This window comes from Nelumbo lutea, chromosome 5, assembly GCF_056320005.1.
Source record: "Nelumbo lutea isolate HS-2025 chromosome 5, American lotus-T2T, whole genome shotgun sequence".
Lineage (NCBI taxonomy): Eukaryota > Viridiplantae > Streptophyta > Magnoliopsida > Proteales > Nelumbonaceae > Nelumbo > Nelumbo lutea.
In genome coordinates, this window is record NC_142688.1 from 21425659 (window position 1) to 21448626 (window position 22968).

General features: G+C 39.4%; 3 long non-coding RNA genes across 3 annotated transcripts; 1 reads left to right on the forward strand and 2 right to left on the reverse strand.

The window, feature by feature from the left end:
• Positions 1 to 9064: 9064 nt before the first annotated feature.
• LOC148850900 (uncharacterized) lies at positions 9065 to 10296 on the reverse strand. The gene is made up of 2 exons (XR_016098923.1): positions 10155 to 10296; positions 9065 to 9616 (listed from the first exon to the last, which is right to left on the reverse strand). It is a non-coding gene; the product is annotated as an uncharacterized LOC148850900 (long non-coding RNA).
• A 2405-nt stretch (positions 10297 to 12701) lies between these two features.
• Positions 12702 to 15608, forward strand: LOC148850901 (uncharacterized). Its single transcript, XR_016098924.1, has 3 exons — positions 12702 to 13527; positions 13673 to 13806; positions 14773 to 15608. It is a non-coding gene; the product is annotated as an uncharacterized LOC148850901 (long non-coding RNA).
• Positions 14950 to 20316, reverse strand: LOC148850902 (uncharacterized). Its single transcript, XR_016098925.1, has 2 exons — positions 20193 to 20316; positions 14950 to 15169 (listed from the first exon to the last, which is right to left on the reverse strand). It is a non-coding gene; the product is annotated as an uncharacterized LOC148850902 (long non-coding RNA).
• Positions 20317 to 22968: the final 2652 nt, after the last annotated feature.

A 22968-nucleotide genomic window follows, 5' to 3' on the forward strand; every position in this document is an offset into this window, starting at 1 on the left:
TTAAGAAACTGTCATACTCTTGACCAATGCCGCGTGCCAAGGTCCGATGAACCGACCAAATATGCCTACATCAGTGATGGTTCTATCACCAAACCAACAATTGAACTCACCCAATCTGACAATACATTCCAAAAATATACGCAGCTAGAGAAATACGTCTTAGTAAAGACGTCTGAGGCAATTTTCTCGTCATTACTTGGAAAACTGATGACTTGCTCCAGCCCCAGGAGCTACGAGGTATTTGTAGATTTGATAAATTGAGTGTTGCCTGCACAAGTTGGTGGGTTCAACAGTATTAACATTTAGTGGGTCCTAACTGTTAACACGCCCAAAGCATTTGGATAGAAAAGGGTGTTGGACTGGAATGCATGGTATGGTGTGCTCATTTGTGTTAATTATTTAGTCAGCCAAGAAAGTGAAAGCATAAGGGGAGGAAAATTGAGAAGAGGACAGGGAGTATCTTCAGGTCAGAAAAGGTGCTCATTTGGGTCACCGAACTGCACTTAACAATAGACCCATTTCTGAAAGTACCCATCTCGAGGTTTTTAGTTCTGAAACTCTGAATCGCTTCACTGAAAGAGGGTTTAATTTCTAAAACCCAGAATAATTTCATTGAAAGGGCATGCAGAAAACGTATAATATAATACCACATCTGAAACTCAAATAACTCCAACTTCTCAAGATAAAGGTATAATGACTATTGCAGACAATTGGCAAAGAAACCAAAGGCAGGATATCTATTATTACTGCAAATGTAGTCATGAAACTTGAAACCTTACAGAAAACAACAATTGCATTAAGGCAGTAATTTAAGAAAATGGTTTAGTATAGACCTTGTCAACAATACCAAAAACTTTGGAGACACTTGGGAGCTGTATAGCCAGATGTGGTTTCACAATAATTGGACATAAAAGCTTTAACTTTGGCTCAAATTCTGCATCCAACATTCATATCTGTAGGCTTGAGAGTTGAAACTGTAATTAAGAAGTCTATCTTTCTTCCATGGTTTTTAAGACCGAACCGGTTAGGGTCCGATTCGAACAATTTGACCGTTCAACCCAAATGGTCAACCTGTTCTAACAAAAAAAATAAAAAAAAATTTAATAATAGTCAAAACCGTTTGAACGATTAACCGGCTGGTCAGCAATTTGCTAACCAAAATCAACAAAACAATGAAACCGGTTTTTCCACTCCGATCATCCAGTCCACTCCGATTTTGAAAACCATGATTTTGCTACTTGCGTTCAATTAATAACCAGATTGAAATTCGAATTTTGAGATTTGCATCCAATTAATAATTGAATTGAATTCGAATTTAAGTTTGTAATATTTGCAAAACTATGAAACTCCAACCAAACTAAAAACCAATCCAAACAATTACCAATGTTTTCAATCTATCATTGACCCATCCATATACAAATATTTTCAACCTATCATTGAGCCATCCCGTTAAACTATTCAAACAATTACCTGCCTTAATTCCAGCCCTTTTGTAAAAAAACATTGACCTCAAAAAAACCACCTAACCTGTAAGAGTTCAACTTGACCCATTCAACCCAAAAACTGCATATTTAATGTATATCCATTCAAACCCAAAAACTGCATATATAATGTTATATACAAAATCTGGTTGAAGTAATCGTTTTTTTTTTATTATTATTATTTTTAATTTTGAGTAACTCTTCAAAACCAATGCGTCCTAAGTCCTAAGGTGTCTATAGGTAATTTTTAACATTTTTATAAAAAAAAATTAAAAATTAAATTCAAAATATAAAATAATATATATTTATATAAAATACAATTATACATTATTTATTAATAAAATATGCATTTATACTTAAATACATACATATATATATATATATATATATATATATATATACATTTATTTATTTAACTATGACATGGAATGGGACTTGATGGAGCGCAATCCGGCCGGTCTTAGCTGTCAACGAACTCGCCTCTGAGCTGGAGCGTCGGGGAGCCTGAAACGGGAAAGAAGAAAGCTCCGGGGGGAACCCGGTGTGATAACTCCGAAGCTCAAGTTAGTAATCTCTCAAAGGCAGAGTGTAGACCAGATAGCGCAAAGTTCACATACCTTGTTTGTTGGGGGCAGGGGGTTCTTATAATCACTTCGCGCACTCGCTCTGAGGCCCTTGTCAGGTCGGGTATGATTACTCTTGCGTCCGTCAATTTAACCATCGTCCTTTCTGCTGGGACAGAACCGCCACTGCCTAACCGTCTCTCTAACTGGAGATGGCGGTGGCAGGTGGCCGTTTTAGAGTGCAGTTGTCAAGCGTCAGATCCGAAGTCAGTCGGGTGCGGCGCCCTCGGGTACGGACTTCCTCAGTGTCAGGCATGGTATGACTTGTTTGGTTTTGGTGCCCAGAAGGTGATGCAGAGTGGTGAACGATGCAAAGTCTTGAGTTCGGAGGCATGTATAGGGCGGGCCAGTTCGACGAGGTGTATCCCGAACTACTACAAGGTTGGCCAGTTCGGCAAGGTATATCCCGAACTGAAGGTAGGCCAGTTCGGCGTGTATCCCGAACTGTTTACAAGGTTGGCCAGTTCGGCGAGGTGTATTCCGAAATGTTACAAGATCGGCTAGTTCGGCGAGGTGTATCCCGAATTGTTACAAGGTAGGCCAACTCGGATTACTTTCTGGTTTGGGGCCAAGGGTGAGTTCGGGCCCCCAGTAAGGAGTTTGGTCCGCTGGTGTCCCCTTGGTGTTCGCGCTTTTAGGCTTGCTTTTGTGCCGAGCTGTTGTCTTTGCCACGTGTCGCATAACTGTGAGGTCGGGCCAAATCTTCCTTCATCAATTGCCCCCCACTCCTCGTGCCAAGGGTCTTGCCCTGGTGCGGGGAGTTTTGCGAGGTGGTAGGTGGATTTGTCCCGTCCTTTGAATCTTGACTGCACGAGTTGCTTCTGTGAGGGTTCTTCGGTTTTCGAGAAGGCGGGAAACTGACGGCGCATTTTGAATTTCAAAAATTCACGCCGCTGGGATGTGACAGCGGGTCAGAAAAAGGTGCGTCACTGCTGGACGTGCGCTGGCATTTGTCAGGGAGACGTGCGGCGCGGTCAGTTACAGAAAGACGTGCGCTGACGTTTCACTTTTTTCGGAAAGACGTGCGCCAATCACGTCTTGACCTCAGGGGACGTGCGGTCAGCGCAAATGTGGGCCGTCATATCGTCTTTGATCTGCACGGTCGGTTCTTGGTTACTGTAGCTATAAATAGTGGGGGACCCCAGCCGATTTGTCACTTCTGCGGTTTGCCTATTGAGCTCGCATCCAACATTTCAGCTCGCATCCAAGTTTTTTTCATATCGCGTCTAGGCTAGTTACATATCCTCCAAGGTTTTTTGGCTTGTTCACGTCCCTGGAGCCTTCAAAACTTTCTTCCGGTGAGTACTTTCCTGAATCCACCTCCTTTCCTCAATGTCTAGCTTTGATAGCTCAGACGACTCTTCAAGTAGGACTGACGTAGGTTCTACAAACCGAGCCGTATCCCCCGACTGCCTCAGTGATCCTGAGGTGGAACCTGAGGACTATGAACCAGTAGGCCAAGCCGCTTCGGGCAGTTTGGCGTCTACCTCTCGTCGAGGTCGGATGCTAGACACGTTTGGTCCCTTGACCATGATGCTTGAGGGGCTTCAATCTATACTTGTGTCTTACAATCTGCCTGGGGGTATACATATTTTATTCATTCGGGTAGCTTTCCTTGGGAATACGGTCCTGATGAGATCGTGATTTTTCGAGAGCAGCTTGCTGCGGGGTTGCGACTTCCTTTCCACCCCCTTCTCGTCGAAGTCATAAACCACTTCGGTGTCACCATTAGCCAACTTCATTCGAACTCTATTCGGAACCTGGTGGGGACAGTCTCCCTTTTTTGCGAGCAGAATTTCCCTTTAGACTTAGAGATATTCTCCTCCATCTTGATGCTCAAGAGACAGGCGGGTTCTCTTCCTGGGGGAAGACGGTCGTATTACCTTTCTCCTTGCCCGGGCTTTAAGCTTCTGCACGATCTTCCTAATAAAGTCCCTGTGTGGAAGCGGGACTACTTCGGTGTGTGAAGTGCACAAGGATGGCCCTTTCAGACTGGGTGGGGTGAGGCTGCTCCTGATTCAGGTGTTACTCTCGACAAAGAGACGGTGAAGGGCCTCCGGCAATGGGCGCGGCTAGGTTTGAAGTGCCATTACTACTTAACGGAGGCCAAGCTTATTGCGGCCGGCTTGAGTTCGGGTAGGTTTCTAGTTCTGCGGTTTCTTGTTGCTTTGTTCCTTTATTTTTTCTGATGTCGAACTCGTTTCTGCAGGTGTGATGGACACGGAGAGAACTTGTGGGGGGCGTCTGTTCCAAGGTATGAAGATGAGGAAGCGGGTCGCCAAGCGAACTCGTACCGAGCTGCCCCCGGAAGAGGAGCCTCAAGTTCCAGACAACACGCCGGAGGATCTGCCTAGGGAGCCCGAGGTGACTCCACCGATGCATGAAGTTGCCGGGGTGCCTTACGCTGAGACCACTTATACGGGCGCTCCTGCAAACTCAAGTGCTCCTGCTCACTCTGGGTCCTCGGGATCGGGAGCTCAAGGGGAGTTCAGGAGCGTGTTGACGCTGAACTACGCTCTTCAGAAGAGTAAGGAGGCTACTTTCCCTGAGGAGATCGAGGCGTGGACCGATCTTCCTGTGAACCAGGTCTCCTGCCGTGCCGTAACTCATGCTATGGTGGTAAGTCAGATTTTGTCTGCCTTTTTCATTTTCTGTTGCTTTTGCTGTCATTGCTCAATTGTTTCTTTTGGTAGATGAATTCTTCAATTCATGCCTTAGCAACCCAAGTGGAGAGGAACTCGTGACAGGCGCGAGCTGCTGAGGCTGCCGCTCATGCTGCTGAAGAGGCTTTCCGTGCTGTAGAGGCGAATACCCGAGCTGCTGAGGCGGCTGCTTATGCTGCCGAAGAGGCTGCTCGCGTCGCAATGGCCAGGCAGGCGAGGTCTCAGCATGATGCCAAGGCCATGGGGGTCGTTGTCAAGCACATGGCAGACTTGAAGTTGGATTTGCAGCATCAAGTCGAATATCTTCAGGAGGACATCAGGGAGAAAACGCAAATTTTTTCCCAAGGCATTGAAGACGCCAAGAAGAAGGCCGTTGAAGACTACATTGCCTCTCTGCGTTTTGACGATCTGATGGTGGATTCTTACAGGAGGGGGTTCAAACTGAGCCGGTGGATGATCCAGAACACGTACTCCGACCTTGATGTTAGTGCCATATCCACTTCGCGTATAACTCAGGAGATGGCCAATGCTGCCGATGGCGAGCCGGACTCTGAAGGAGAGGCAGGGCCTTCGGGTGTTGTTGAAGTGCCTTCTGATGGCGAAGAAGTAGCTCCGGGCATGTAACAATTTTTTTTTTGTAAGTGCCTTCTGATGGCCAATGTACTGTTTCTTGCAACGGAATAGATAATCTTTTTGCCCACATGTTCCTTTTTCCCGAACTGTTTCTTTGTCGAGTTGATAATATGCCCTTTTCTTTGCTTGTTTACGCCGATGTTCCTCTTGGCTTTGCATCATGGCCCATAGGACCTGATTTCGTCCACTTCGTTTGGCGGTTTATAGGTAGTATCGCCTTAAGTTCACGATGTTCCACGCTCGAGGTACTTGTTTGCCTTCCAAGGTTTCGAGCTCGTATGCACCCTCGAGCGCTCTCTTTACTTTATAGGGCCCTTCCCAGTTTGGTCCAAGTTTGCCCACGCTGGGTTCGGGCACCATAATCTTACGAAGGACCAGGTCGCCGACTCGAAAACTTCGTTGCTTTACTCTGGCCTTGTAGTAGCGAGCTACCTGCTGCTGGTAGGCCGCTGTCCGGATATGCGCGAGGTCCCTTACCTCGTCCAGTAGGTCAATGTTGGTACGTAACTCATCTCCATTTGTCCGATCATCGTACGTTTCTAGTTGCAATGTTGGTACTTCGATTTCCGCCGGGATCACTTGCTTCAGTGCCGTAGGTGAGGTTGAAAGGGGTTTCTCCCGTGGCAGTTTTTTCTGTAGTTCGGTGAGCCCACAAGACACTTGGTAGCTCTTTGGCCCACAGTCCCTTAGCTCGATCCAGATGTGCTTTCAGTCCGCGCAGGATGGCTCTGTTCATTACTTCCGTCTGACCATTTGCCTGCGGGTGCACGACTGATGTGAAGTTTTTCCGAATCCCCATGTTCTGGCACCACTCTTGGAACTTGATATCTTTGAACTGTTTGTCGTTGTCGAAAATTAGTACCCGAGGTAACCCGAAACGACATACTATGTTCTTCCAAAAGAAGTTCTGTATGTTTCGGGCCGTAACAGTTGCCAGATGTTCGACTTCTATCCACTTCGTGAAGTAATCTACTGCAACAACTAAGAATTTTCTTCCGCCTGTTGCTGGCGAGAATGGTCCCAGGAGGTCGATGCCCCATTGTGCAAAGGGCCACGGGTTGGCGAGGTATTTTAGGTCGAAAGCAGGCTGATGGTGGATTGTGGCGTGTTTTTGACACTTGTCGCATTTTCTGACGAGCTCGACGACTTCTGACTTCATCGTTGGCCAGTAGTATCCTTGTCGAAATGCTTTTTGGGCGAATGCACTGCCCCCAAGTGTCCACCACACAGGCCTTCGTGAGTGTCACAGAGTACGAAATCGATTTCGACAGGTCGCAGGCAACGCAAGCAGGGGAGCATGTAGGACCGTCGGTATAACCGTTCGTCTATTATGTCGTATTTAGCTGCCTGGTGCTGCACCCTCTTGGTCGCATTGCGTTCTACAGGGAGGGTTCCATCTATCAGGAAGCTCACAAGTGGGTCGATCCAGCTCGGCTCCGCTTCGATGACGGGAGCGACCTCCTCTACCCCCCCCCCCCCCCCCCCCGAGATTACTAGGCTGAGGTAAATCCTTTATGTACACGGTTCGGCGAAATGTATTCCGAACTGTTACAAGATCGACCAATTCGACAAAGTATAATATAAACTGTTACAAGATCGACCAATTTGGCGAAGTGTATCCCGAACTGTTACAAAATAAGCCAGTTCGGATTACTTTCTGGTTTGGGGCCAAAGGTGAGTTCGGGCCCCAATAGGGAATTCGGTCCGCTGGTGTCCCCTTGGTGTTCGCACTTTTAATCTTACTTTTGTGCCGAACTGTTATCTTTGCCACATGTCGCATAACTGTGAGGTTGGGCCAAATCTTCCTTCATCAGGACTAACTGATTTACCAATGATGGTTGAAATAACAACCGCACCCAAAATAGTGGGTTAATTTAAAACATTGACCAGTGTATCTTGATTTTGTCAATTTTTAGTATGAAAGGTTAGTTTGGCTTGTTAAACAAAACGCTGAAAACAATAATTTAATTCATGGGTGGGCTTCCATTGCTCAAAATTCCTCCCATACCATATCTTTTTATACGTCATAGATTTTCCTATTATTAAACCCATTTTAATTAAATAATTATAATTAACTGTTTTAAATATTTTAATATTCACTGAATTCCCTAAAATACAATTATTTAGTTTTTTAATATTTAATAATTAATAATTAATTACTATAATTACTCATCTTTATAAATGATTACATATTCATTTTATTAGTTATCAATAAATTGTTTATATATTTAAACAAACCTTATTATATCCATAGTTAAAACGGTCAATTGACATTTTTCAGAATAATTCGAATTTCGAAAACAACATCCAAAACTAGGTAAAATACAATCCTCTCAAAAAATTTATTTCAATTTCATACATTCAATGCAAACGAACAAACTTTTCCTCTCAATTTGGGTGAAGAGGAAATAAACAATTCTCAAGTATAAATCGTTTAAGAAAAATAGGTTTTTGTTTTTTTTAAAGTGTAGGGTGGATTGAAAACATAAATGAAACTGAAGTATCGAAAAATACGACCAACAAATTACTTCATATAGACAGTTGAAACTTGTAAGTAGGGAACCATTACAAAAGACATACAAAAATATCGAAAGAGAAAAAATCCCAGAATAAGCTATGATCCCGGTGGATTCGAACCACCATCCTCCCACAATGTGAGCGCTCTACCAATTTTGAGCTTAAGGATCATCATATTTTAAGGTTAAATTCCAACAATAAGGAAACGGCGAGGATGAGAGAAATTAGATCGATGCCAATCAGAAACCACGGAATTAACAGATCGGTGGAATCTACTGTTTACCTAGAGGCTTTTATGATCTAATTGTTGGAAGATAAGTCGGTATGAATTGGTGTTGGGTAGAACCATAATTCCCAGAGGTAAAAGTTGTTCAAAGACATTGGAAGACCAGCATTGCCGCCAAAAGAACCCTCCCCACTACAACAGGAGGTAGACCAGGCAAAAAGTTGACCCAGCCCCGAAAAGATGGGTTGGGTCATAGATAAGTATTTTTATCGTCTTTACGCCTTGTTTCAAGTATTTCTATTTTATATTTGAAATTTTAAGATCTAATTTAGTAATTTTCAATTATTTTTTTGGGATGACCCGAATAGACCCACAGGTCATTCCTAACCTGAACATTTAGGGTTTAGGGTTAGGGACTAGAATTTGATAACCCGGCCCAAATCAACCGGAAGTGTCTTGACCCAACCCAAACCCAACCGAATTGCCAGGTCTGCGCATCGGGGTCGCATTTTATGTCTACAAGACTGGAAGGAAATATCAAAAGGAAGTCTCGAAAAGCAATTATACCTGAGAGTTTAATGTGCAAACAAAAGCATAAAATTAGCACCAAATTTAAGCCAAATACCATCCATCAAAGGCAATACCAATGATAGAAAAGGGGGGCTAAAATGAGAACTATTTGGTAAACCTTGCCAACATCTACAGTACAACTAAGGTAAACAAACAAGGTTTTGTATAATCCTCCCCGATGGATGCTCGTTATGATTCTGGTTTAAAACTATTTATAATTTCACTTATGGAAAAAAAAATCACATGAACAATTCGAATGACTGATATTGGCGACGACGGATAGACACCATAGATGATACATACATAAGAGTTGATAAACTATAACAAAACATTCCCCTAAAAAGGCAAGAATAAGGAAGCAACTATATATGAAATTGATAACAGAATTGTGCAATATAAAAAGAAAATACAAACAAGAAAACCACGATGTAAAATCCATCTATCAAATGAATAATTTAAATACCAACATTGAACCCTCTTCTATATTTTAACTGAAATAGACGAATAATAAAAATTACCATAACCGTTAGAACGCCTACTTATTTCCGAGTTAAATGCTGTTTGGCTATCGGCGTCGAATTCACCTTGGTTTACCTACAAAGTAGCATGCAGAAAGCATTCTTGCAACGATGACACGTCAACTTCGCCGCCATGTACAGCTGCAATACTACACATCATCGGCAAGAGTAGTAGCAGGCATGAGCAGCAGATACGGGCTCGACCAACTATCGTCACTAGACCGCCATAATACGCGCCATCCGATCAGCAATTTAGGAGTGTGACTTCAGTTAAAAACCAGAGTACGCGTTCAGTGGACCAAAGATACAAATCCAATAAATGAATCGTAAGAGCAACAGCAGAGCCACCAATCTCCAATTCTGACAACCGCCGTGACGAGGAAGGCTGAAACATATAGAACCAGTTCTTTTGCATTGACGCAATACTACAACCACATTCCAAAATTCTGATGCAGAACGAAACTAGGGTCTCCACATGGGGACGCCCTTCACAACTGATTCTTACATCAATGGTAGAAAAAATGGAGTTGACAACGTAAAACAAAGATTTACACAAATACAATATATAGAGAATTCAAGTTGGTTAAGATTATCATGTGAACTGTGAGAAGATGTCTTTTGGACTGATATTTGGCATGAGCAAGAAGTGCAATACCGCGTATTGATATGCAACGACTATGTGCAGTGATTGGGACATGATTGATAATTCATACATGTTCTTGTATCTGAAGAATTTATAATCTTCAATTCATAACGCGGAAACCAAGTGCTAGGACTGGAGACAACATGAAAATATATCGGTAGGATATATCTTCTTGTTCATCATATATGATGGGGCCTTGAAAACAATCTTGATGGATATCTAAAGTAATTTTCTTAAAAATTATGAATGGTAAAACTTGAAATTAAGAACTGTCATTTACCTTATGAGTCGAGGATGACGTATCAGTTCTTCTGTGATCTCTTGATGATAGTGAAACGTCGTTGAGATGTGCGATTGGCCGATTCTGTAAGTAATTCAACAATCGAAAAAATAGAGCAGGAGACGGCACACAACTGGAGAGATCCCGGGCAAAAACCCCGTGCGATCCCCCCAAAAAACCAAAAAAATAGAATTTTATTAGGGTTTTTTGACCTGCCATGCAAGCGCACCTGACATGGCAAAGGTCCGATGACAACAGGGCACTTTCCTTCTTACATCTTTTACAGGGCACCAGCAACACCTTCTCGAACCTCCCACCATTTAAGATCAGAACATATATCAGATCAGGCCACATCTACCTTGATTTACATGGAGACTCGATAGATCGACATGTTGTTCATATTTTCCTTCAGATTTTTTAGAACAAAGACCAATCTTCTCCAACGCCAATAGATCTGTACAACTACCATGCTATCACCGTAACGACCGGATCTACAGCCATGCTGCGTTTCAAGGGAGATAGCATCGCTCGACAACATATATAGAGACGGAGAAAAACCCTGCAAGAATAAAAACAAAAAACAAAAAACAAAACATGGATTTAATAAAGAATATCACCAGATAGCGATCGGTGGCTCCAATAAATCAACCAATTTCCCAGATCCGCAGAGGGTATCTCTCCCACGAGGCGAACGACGGCGAAGATGAACTTGCACGCGAACTACAGAGGCTAAGTGAAAAACAAAACAGAGAAGAAGGAGAAGAAGACAGAAATTCTTGCAACGATGTCATGAGATTCGTTGTTAAAGTGGCATGAGACACAGATCAGGTGTAAGAAATCAGGAAAGCACCGACCAAATAGCACGAAAATAATGATCTCGCCAAGCAGAATAGACTGAAAACCCAAGGAGGAGAAATTAAACGGAGACTCGCAAATCAACGATTTGAGCTAACCAGATAATCGCAAAAACTGGTGAAAAGCAGTATCGATACGTAGATCAAGCCCAGACCTAACAGAATTTGAAGTGAAAAATTGAAAGAGAGGGAAGGGAAGAAGTAGATCTAAGAAAAATTGAAGAAACGAAAAATACAAAATATGGAGGAGAAATCTGCAAGAACCCAATATGGGGAGATGATAAGAAAAGAGAGAGGGCACCCTTATTTATTGAACCCTAGATAGAATCGACGGATATGATGATGTGTGAGCTGTAAAAGATCGACGGTCCATGTGCGCCAACATACGTGAGGCTGTTTCGCTATCTGAGCCTGGGGGCTAAGGCGGTGAGAAGGAATCGTGTACAGTTGTGCAACTGTCTTTATCTACTTTTTGTCGTGTGAACCGGTTGAAGACACGTTTCTTAATCTCCTGATGCTTATCTTCTGATTGATGTCGCGTGTCAGTCAAGCCCAATGTTTGCCTTAATTTATACGCTATTATTTTTTCAGAAGAAACCTTGGGTCGCCAATGAAAAGACTATAAACACCCTGCTTTAGTATTAAATAAATTATGCAAATTATGGGCTTTTTCGATCTTTTCAATTGTTGGGTGATTCAATTGAATTGCCTCGTTGCTTCCTTGGAGAATGGAATTTTAGAGGCAGCAGAATGCCAGATGCTGCTTTGTCCTCTTCAATTCTCGAACTTTCCATTTAATTATCTACCACCATTGTTTTCGTTATTTTCATCTTAACCTTAAGATTGATTCCGGTTTGGATCGTTACGTGGGCTCTCAAGAAAGAAACAATTGGACGAAGCGAGGGCCACGTTAGACGCATGTTTGGGGTTTGAACGAGTTGACCGTTGATGCAGGTGTAATGTGGGCCGATCCGAGTGAATGGTTTCTATGTTGTAGCCTGTAGGTAAACTTTGCAAATCAATGTACAACTCTGTTATTTGCTTTAGGAATGCGAGAATTTTTATGAGAGAAGAGTCATCCACCAACAAATTTTATGAGAAATTTTAATTAGTCAGTTGACATGATTAACCTGATTCCATTCAATAAGTTGTAATGCCTTTAAAACAATGAGAGCTTCAATGAAAGTCTAATCGGTCATTTTTAGATAAGTTTATGGTAGGCTGTATTTGTATGTCATCGATTTGTTTTTGTTGGCATTTGGTAAATAAGTATAATCATTATTGATGTAAAATTATGTTTCATGCGTTTGGATGAAACATAAAATCTCATCACATTTAAAATTTTACATATAATTTATAAAACTTTAACAATTTTTTACACAATCATATATATATATATATATATATATATATATATATATATATATTTAACGTTCCTTGTAAAACATAATCAGTGTATTGTATTTTACACCTCTTCCAAACTGTAGCTTTAAAATCTCAATCCTAAATGCTAACAATTTTGCCTCTCTCTCATCTCTCTTCCATGCATTTGTCTTTTTCCTACCTTTTGTGTCTCTTTCACTTCCTCGCTCTTTTCCCCCTCCTCCCTCTCTCTTGACCTCTTTCCCCCCTCATCCGTCTCTACTTCTCACTTATTTATTTATTTATTTTGTTTATGGGTTTTCCTCTTTTCTGTTATGGTTTTGTGTGCCTTTTGGTTTTCGTGGTAGTGGCAGTGGAGGCGGTGGCATTGTCAATGGGGCTTCTAAGTTTGGCCTCTTTGCATGGTCGACGAAACCGTTTGCATGGGGAAATCGGAATTGCTCCTCAACACGCCTCACAGTGACGGAACTGTTTACTCTGTCTCCGTCGAGTGGGAAAGAGACAGCCAGTTGGTGGTCCCCAAGCCGAGTGAGTTTTACTTGCATTTTGATTTCATCGTAGACAAAGCAGCAGCAGCGGAATAAAATGGAGGCAAAGTGACTCTTGAGTTTGGATTGCAGTTCGCAGAGAGAGAGAGCGGACATGCTGACTGCATGAGGTTTCTCTACATTTTCACATGCCTCCCCTTCTCCTCCATGTTTTTTCTCAAATCGACTCCAATATCCGTCACGTCCCACCTTTGTCTCTGTCTCTCTATTAACACACCAGATCACCTGTAAACTAACGGATTCCAATTTCATCTTCTCTCTCTGATTCTCTTTAGGCATTGGGTTTCTTTACATTTTCATCCGCCTCTGCTTCTCCTTCGTGTTTTTTTTTTCTAAAACCGACTCCATTACCTGTCACGGCTTCACCACCTTTGTCTCTCTGTTACCCCTACTAGATCACCCGTTAACAACTGATTCCAGTTCCATCTTCTCTCTGCTTCTTCGTAGTTTCGTTTTGCTTGTACTTGGTTGGGGTTAGCATGGGTTTTTTTTTTTCATGTCTTTCTTGTTAGTAGACTATTTTATTGTTTTTTCACGGCTTCACCATCTATGTTTATTGTAGAATATTGAAGCGTTTCTCTCAATATGGTAAGTAAAACCAGATCACGTCTTCACCTTCAAAAAGGAGCAGAACAGAATCAAGAATAAAGAGAGAAAAATACGTATTTGGGTGTACATATGATGAAGGATTTAGTTTACTAATTATATTCTATTTTTGGATCCTTTTGGAGAGCCCTCTACTTTGTTGTTGTGGCAACCATTGCTGCCTTTATAGGGCAACATGTAGTGAAGAGGCTTATATTAGGGGGGCATCCCTCATCATCTTCATCCTCTCCATCACAATCTTTGTCACTGCAATCTCACCAGGTGAGTATCATATGCGAATTGTGGGGCAGAAGTGGAAAATTCTCATTATGAAATTTCAAGATGAAAAAAAAAAAAAGAGTAAAAATGAGAAACTATTGTCACGAACCAAACGTTATTTTATTAAAAAATGATTTTTTTTTACGGCAAGAATGAGGGTAATATATTTGTAACCTGTTTCGTTACGAATTTCATTTTCATTCATCTTTTTTATTAATAATGTACCATGCCGGGTCTACGTAAAGTGTGGGTTGTGCCATGTTGCCCTCTCCTGCGATAATTTGCCATATATAGATTGTACAACCCACGAACCTAAAACCCCACACCCAGCACGGCCTACACGATCTTGTTGGTCTTTGGATGGATACTAGAAGCTCTGCCTATTTATCAAAAGGGCAGTCCTGTTTCTTCCAGTTATTTCACAAATCCTACTCAAATGCCATCACAAACAATGGATACCATAAGCCTGAAATGCACCCAGGCATCAGAATATAAAGATGCTGAATCTGGTATTATCTCTTATCTCTCTATTTGTATTTCAACATTCTTATATCATTTAATGGATGATACAAGTATGCTTGATCATAATTTACTTAATATGTTCACTATCAAAATCCTATGTTTCATTGCAAGTTTGCTGAAAATTGATATGGCAGATAATTGCCAAGCAAGTTCCAGATACCACTCTTTTTTTTGAGTCACAAGAATGTGAAGGCGGTGCTGTGATGAACAAGTTGGACACTGGCCTGCTGAACTCGTACCATCCAGTGGACTGTCAAAGTAAAAAAAGAAAAAAAAAAAAAACTTCCATATATCTTCCCCCCTCCTCTTCTGGTGTATTTCTCACCTGTTGCAGCCATATGGCATGAATGTATTTGTGTGTGGATGTTTAGCACCATATTTAGATTCATGAATGTATTTCTGTGTTATATCCGTCTTCCTGAAGTTCTCTTTGTTTGGTGATTCCAGGTGGTCTAATGTTGCACAACATCTACCAGGAAGAACAGACAATGAAATAAAAAATTAATGGAGAATAAGGGTGCAGAAACAAGCAAGGCATCTCAAGATTGATGCTAACAGCATGACGTTTTGGGATGCTATCAGATGTTTTTGGATGCCCAGATTGCTTCAGAAGGTGGAAGAATCTTCTTCAGCTATGAAGACTCAAAATTCGTCGACTCTTCTACACCACTCAATCAGACCTCTCAGGCATCAGCTCTCCCACCACCACCACCTCTAGAGGGGTCAATCAGAATCAGCAAAGCAATTAACAGTTTCGATCATGAGAAGAATTCAAACCCAGAGAATTATTGTACCAGCCCAAGCACATTTTCTTCGGATTCCATGATGAGCATCTCCAAATTCCCTGAAATTTCAGATTACCCAGCAAAAAGTCTTCATAATTTTGATAACAACGATTATAATCCAGTTCTAAGGAGCTCTTTCTATGTTGACAACAATAGTAGTTATGAAATGGATGACTTCAACATGTCTGCTATGTCAGTAATGGGAGGATATGAGACTTCTGATTGCCACGTGGCAGAAAGTAATTGGGCCTACGATGATATGGCAGAAAGCATATGGAACATCGACGAGTTATGGCAGTTCAAAAAGTTACAAGATAGGAGCATCTAGTGTTTGTCATTATCTGATAATCCATTGTTGATTAAGTTTGTAACATATATATATATCTCTTGTGTGGTGCGATCAAGTCGTGTGGTGGGAAAGGAATTTTTCTAGTTATGCACCAAAGCTGATTAAAAGTTGCGAAATTTTCAATATATGGATATTTTTATGTTGGTTTATGTATGTGGCTGCATTAAATTTCTAGAAGTGGATGGTGAAGAAGCCGTCTGCAATGAAATTATTTGTTCCTTGACCAAAGTCTCTAAGGTCAACTAAGAGTATCATATGTGACTATGTGTGATCAATTCAATTAATTAATTTAAGAGAGAGAGAGAGAGAGAGAGAGAGAGAGAGAGAGAGAGAGAGAGGTTTGGGTGGTTTAAGTGATTTTTGAACCCTTTATTTCTTTTATTTGTTTCCTCCAATAGAAGAATGATTTAACCATCAAAATCACTAATTAACTAAATATGTTTAGCACCAAACATCCACACATTTAGTGGAGATACTTGAAAGAAAAAAAAAAAAAAAAAAAGATAAACAAAATGCCTTTGGACAACAAAAATATTACTCTAAGTATAATAATAGGACAGACAAGAACTAGAGCACTGTGCATTATATGAATACAGTGGGACCCAACACCCATTCATCAGTCATTAGTGTATGAACAAGTTACATAAACAACAAGAACGGTAAATATTTATTTCTTTCTTAGTGCTCTCCAGGGAATTTCCTAAAAGAGCAAAATAAAAAAAAAAAATCCTGGGAGTAATGGTTTTCAGTCAATATATTTGGGTGAATCTAGCCAGTCAACTATGGAGCTCAAATATTGAGAAATATATGTTTCCAAAATTAGTGTTTTCTGGGCATAAGCGCATTGGATTATAACAAAAGATGTAATCACTTCACAAAAAAAAAAAAAAAACACTAAGAGATTTTGAAAAGATAAGTGACAATGAAAGTAGAAAGTTTTAAGTTATATGGTGGACATAGAATAAGCTAAGCGTAGTTGAATGCCATCAATCAATATATCAAAGTAGGCATTCTGTTCTTATGAAGCTTCTGAAGTTTTTCAAAATTTTAGCTTCCTGTGGTTCCAATGTTCTATTTCTAACAAAATGAATCCATGAAATTAAAAATCTTAAATTCTTGAGGTGCCAATGGGCTCATCCTCTTCTAGCTCAGTTGCCTAAAAAATTCTTAAAACTCAATCACAAGCGGATAGAGGAAATCTAATTAACAACCATATCAGAGATGACAACAATAATTAAATGAAAATTAGGAAGAAAACAATAGGGAAATAAAAGCAAGACTTCAGGAAGTGGCAACCAATGAATTGGTGCAGGACATGAGGCGATCTATGCAAGGTGGAGTCATGGGTATGGTCTTACTTAGATTCTAATCTGACATCAAGAAAAAAGGTTCCCCCTCATATCTGGAATTTCAACGATAAGAGAAGAAAAATGAAAATGCAAAGTAGTAAGTAAATATGGAATTTCAACACCACCAATGCTTTTATAACTAAATTTACTCCTCCCCAAGACATTCATATGGAAATGGATTGAGGTGTACAATGGGGATGCACACTAGGGGATAGGCTCTTGGCAGAGTCATCCCTGCTCCTTCTGTCATGTCAACTTCTATATTTTGTTTATTTTCTCAGTCACCAACCTTCCACTCAATACACTGGATTATGCTTGCAAGGGTTGTTTCCACAACTTGCAGTGCTAGAGAAGTTCCAGGTAACTCCTCCTCCCACTTCCAAATGGCAAGAAACGGAAATGGTGGCCTCTAACATCTAATTGAGCTCCACTGTTGATGCCGTCTTGAGTTATGAACCTCTCAGGTCGAAATTTGAGTGGGTTATCCCAGTGCTTAGGGTCCCTCCCAATTGCCCATACACTCACATAAGCCCTAGTTTTTGCAGGAATATTGTAACCACCAATTACACATTCTTTAGTGGATTCTCTTGGAATTAAAGGTCCTACAGGATGGAGCCTCAATGTTTCCTTCACAATTGCTTGGAGATATGGGAGATTAGCTAGGGATGTCTGATTCTTCCACCAATCTGTTCTTTCCAACAATAAGAACACTCTCTATAACACAATACATGCTGCATTAGACGCTGATGCTGATCAGGGAAAGTGCCTCCAAGTTGCAATTGAAGGCCCTTATGGGCCTGTCTCCACAAACTTCCAAAGGTGAGAAGGAAATTTTATTCCTTTTAAATTGTCTCATAGCTTTAGAGATGGGTAAGAAATTTTGTAAAATCCAATTGGTGGAAGTTCATTCATGAGGTCACTAAAAGTGTAGACTTAAGCTATGCTGCAGTGCAGCAATAGGGCAGTTTTATTGAAACAAGGGAAGCAAAACCACAAAATGTGCAGGTACAAAAAAGAAAGAATTATCAGTATCATGAAGACCTCTATTTAAACTCTTAACAGACTCATCATGGCTTTCATTCCAGAATTAATGATGGCATGGATTTAATTTAGCAACTGTTGTAATGTTCTCATCCTTGTCTTAGATAAAACTAATAGATTAGACTGATTATGTCCTAACCTGAAGCAATCTGTTTCTGCAGATATGACAGCCTACTTCTTGTCGCAGGAGGAATAGGGATAACTCCATTTCTAAGTATTCTTCAGGAAATTACTTCTTCTCCAAAGAGCAAGAGCAAATTTCCGACACAGATACAACTGATATATGTTGTGAAGAAGTCTCAAGATATCAGGCTGTTAAACCCAATCTCATCTGTAATTTTGAACCAGAAGGCTGATCAAGGAAACAGTATAAAACTAAAAGTTTTTGTAACTCAAGAAGAAAGATCTAGTACAACACTAAGAGAATTATTGAGTGAGCTCTCTCAGGTTCAGACAGTCAATTTCAAGAGAAATTACTCGATTCATGCAGTGTTTGGATTTGAAAGTTTAGTTTGGATGGCTTTTGCAGCTGGGTTTTCCTCCATTATTTTCCTCATTTTACTTGGGTGCTTAAGCCGTGCCTTTCTTCATCATGAAAGGAAAGCCTTTGAGAAGAACCCATCATGGGTTACAGATCTTCTCATTATATGCTCATTTTTTATTGCAGTATCTTGCACCACTTTGGCCCTGGCTTTTATGAGATGGAGAAGAATGAAGAAAGAAAATTTTCAGGTCACCCAGAATCAACACAAGAGCACTGAAGTGATTTCCATTGAAGCAGGGGATACACTTGAAGAACACAAATTCCATTTTGGAAAGAGGCCCAGCCTTCAAGGTACTATTTTCTAAGATTTTCTCGGTAACTTGTTTAGGAAACTAAAATTCATTGCTTTTAATTCAACAGTCATTAACATTGGATCTGGAAGTTCTATCTTAATGTGTATGTCTATGTGTGATCTAAGCAGACATACTTGCTCAATTTCCAACTCAATCTAGGGGGTCAAATATAGGAATTCTAGTCTGTGGACCTTAATCAATGAAAGAGTCAGTGGCATCGTTCTGCAAGAAAAACTCACAAGGTCCCAAGATGGAATCCAAGAGGAGCAAACCTTACATCAGTTTCCACTCCCTCAACTTTGCCCTCTAATTTCACCTTCTTGGTACTTTCTTGGTGTGTGTTCCTGCTGAAGAATGATCTACTTCCATCAATAGCATAGAGGTAAAGTCATCTATTTTGCTTGTTATGCATTTAGTTTGCAAATTTAGGCAGTCAAGGATTAAAATGTAACATAGCAGTGAACTTGACAGTGTAAGTGTATAGCTAGCAAGTAATTATCAAAAAAAAAAAAAAAAAAGTGTATAACTAGCAAGTAAAGTGACTTTTACACATAATCTTCTACTTGAGTAGTCTGTTCTTTGAGCAGCCCTCCTGATGTGGCAGAAACCAAGGGCAATAATTCAATTCAAATATTAGTGGTTGAGGACATAGCTAATAATTCGTCTATTAAAGCAGAGAAGAAGACTAGGTGCTTATTTCTATTTCTAGAATAAAAGATAAAAGGTCAAAACTTGAATCAAGCAAATGCAATTGGATAAAATATGTAGAGTGAATATACATTCACTCAGAATGTGTAATTGGTGGTTACAATTATTAGCTAGCTAATCTCCAAGCCCTAGTTTGAAGATTTCCATTTTCTGAAATGGCACAAATCCGAATCAACCATATTAGCAAATACCCCTCAGAATAATTGAGTCAAGCCTGGCTCATACAGTAAAATATCAAAATTAACATGAATATTTGCGAAGCCTACCTTAGTTTTCAGCTGATCAAATTCATTCAACCATACCAGACTGTAAATTAAAGGGCGGTCAACTTTTTAACCATAAATTAATCTCAGGGGCTGCCTAATGACAAAGCTAGCTCAGCGGTCAGCTCAGAGCAGATTGCTTAACTGATAAACCGCTTGAAATATGCGCTAACTGTTCAAGTATGCCATTAATGGCAAAATAGTGGATTAGCAGTTTTCAGCAGCCAACCCAAAACCAAGGGTACGTCTTAAGCTTCTAGTTCCAGGAGTTGTCTTTCCAACTTCTAAATGGGTGGTTAGGTGCTCACGATCGAAGAAACTCTTAATTGTATTAGTGCAAATTAACTATGGAAAACGTCAAACATAAAAAAGCAAAGCAATAAGATCAAGATAAACAATGGCAGAAAAATAACAGCAAAGCAATAAGGAAAATAACAACAATAATTTATACTTAAAAAATGTATAAATTCCATAATAATTCGAACACACAAATACTAATAAGGAAAATAATGAAGAGACAAAATTGATCAAATACCTTAATCGATGCTGCTTTCTTTTAATGCTTAGAGGGATGGTACTGGTGGTCAACCCAAAAGGGGAAAAACAGAGTAAGAAAAAGAAGAAGAAAAAGAAGAAGAAGGAGGAGGAGGAGGAGGAGGTATCCATCTTCTGTGCGCAGCTTGAGAAGGAAATGAAGAAGAAGAAGACGAGAAAGAAAAAGAAGAAGACGAAAAGAGAAAGTTTATCTTGTACACAGAGAGAGACGATTAGTTTTACCTTTTACAGACTTCAGCAGATCGAGATACCTCAGCAGAGAGAGAGAGAGAGGGACGAGAGTTTACCTAGTACAGAGAGAGAGGGATGAGGGTTCACCTTGTACAGAGAGAGGGACGAGGGCTTAGAGACTTCAAGTCGAGACGAGCTCGAACGAAAAAAAAAAAAAACAGACAAAGGTTTTCGTGCCACCGGTAAGAATGAGTCTTGCGGTAAGAAAACACTATTCTTGCCCATTCTTTTTCTGAATCGGCAAGAATTAAAAGAATGAGGCGATTGGAGCGAACCAAATATGGCCTGCTGCAATTCAGTGGAAAATGAGAATGACTACCCCTTCCCAAGTTATTATCACCATCCATTATAATGGTAGATAAAAACATGACTAATAGTAATAATCTATTATTCTCTATGGTTTAGAGCTGAGTGGTGAAGGAGATTTTTCAACTCCTTTTCAACCACATATTTCTGCTTTTGCTCCAATGCAAACACAGCTTAAGTAAAAGACCAAACAAACTATTCTTCTGCATTCACCCTCAAAAAATTGAGCTTCTTTAGTACTGAAGGCCCTTTGTTTTATTTAACAGGTGGAGTTGGTATATCAAATATGATTTATAAGATCGAGAATAATGAGTACATGGATTTTGAGAACCTCTGCAAGTATGATGCTTAGTCCGATTTTTATTCTTCACCTCTCTTTCTTGTTCTAAGTTGTGCTCGTCAGGCACAAGTTGAGTTTCATTCTTTTGTATCAATTTTTCAATTGGTAGGATGATTCCATAGTTGGTATATTTAAGCTCAAATAGACTTTTTCATTATTTAATTTAATCTTGCATTACTAGTGGGAATTCTGGAACTCCCTGTTTCTGGGTTCTGAGCCTTTTGGCACATGATCATTAATAATAAAATTTTCATTGACTCTAGACATAAAATATATAATTGGATGGAGAGATCAGCCTACATGATGGATTGATTAATCAGACTTTGTACCATAAATTGTCTTCTCTTATAAAAGAAGCAATTAAATACACAATTTCAATCTCAAAGATGCACATGCACTTAAACTATACAAAATCAGCTTCTACTTGAGCACTAAATATGACCAAAGAAATGGCAAGCATCTTTATATGGATTCTCAAAGTGGATCATGGCTTTCACATACCTATATGATACTTTAAAGGGGGTGTCAATTGGATTGGATTTGGTCTAATCCAATCTGATGAATACTTTGGACATTTTGGACCGGTCTGAAAGATCAAAGGCTTACTGAGCTGAGCATGGAAATCCGGGAGGCAAAGAAGGCTATGGTCTTAGCTGGTTGGACTTGAAGTGAGAATGGGTGAAGTAATTTGTGATAGGAGCACTTTTATCTTTCATTTCCTGAGAACCAAATAAAAACAATTTGGTTATTTTTATCATTTTACACAATTGTTTCTTTTTTGGAATAGGTTTGATATTGCAAAAATCTTAGCAAACTTGTAATTCATATTATGGCTTTGTTTAAACCTTTAAAAATGTGAATAAAATGTGGGAAAATATAAGGTTGTTAATTTTAATAAATTCTTAGTTACTAAAGAACACTAATTAAAATTTTGAAACATTTGAAATTTAATATTTACATAGTTGGATCAATTATCAATCCCATTTAAGATAATCAACCACTTATCAACTTCAACTTGTTCTTGCAGATTTTTTAACGTACAATTGTCATCTCCCTCGATTCCTTCAAAGGTCCGACTCTTCTATTGAATAAATTATTTTCTTTCTTTTTCCATCGGAGATATCATCTAAGATTTTTTTTTTCTTTTTGCAGGTTACCATCAAACCCCAATCTCCCCGTGTCCCCATTTTGTAGGAATTTTAAGATCTCAACTCTTCATCGTATTTCTTTTTTGGACTAAAATTACCCTCTACTTCTTTGTTTGAGAAAGACAATAAGAGTCATTTTATTACTGTTTTAGTGCAAGCTTTAATAGCTACTAAAATGCCCATATTGTGTATTAATCCATCTCTAATTACACATGTTGAAAATGTAACTTTAATTATTATTTTCTACCTCATTTAATCAATTCTCATTAAGTCTTATACTTAAGGTATTAACTCTCATTTTTCATTATTAAATCGTATATTTAAGTCATTTTCACTAATAAATGATGCTAATTAAATCTATGTCAATATTTTTAACAAAATAATTAAGCCTATATATTTTAAAATTGACTCAAAAACAAATTCATTCTTTATCCAATTGGTGGCTAAACAAGTCAATAATCCAAATCAAATTGATCAACCTATGAAGTCATAGTTAGGTAATAAAATTTTTAAAATAGAAATAAATATAAAAATTGTAGAAAAAATTAGACACATTTATGATATTTTTATTAATCAAATTAAAAAATGTAATAAACAATAATTATTTTTATTAATAATGAAAATGAAATACATAATTTGGAACTTAATTATTTTATTGTTTAGCAAAGACAAATAGTTCAATTTTTGTGTGAAATGTGTTAACATTTAATGTCATAAATAAATAATAAATA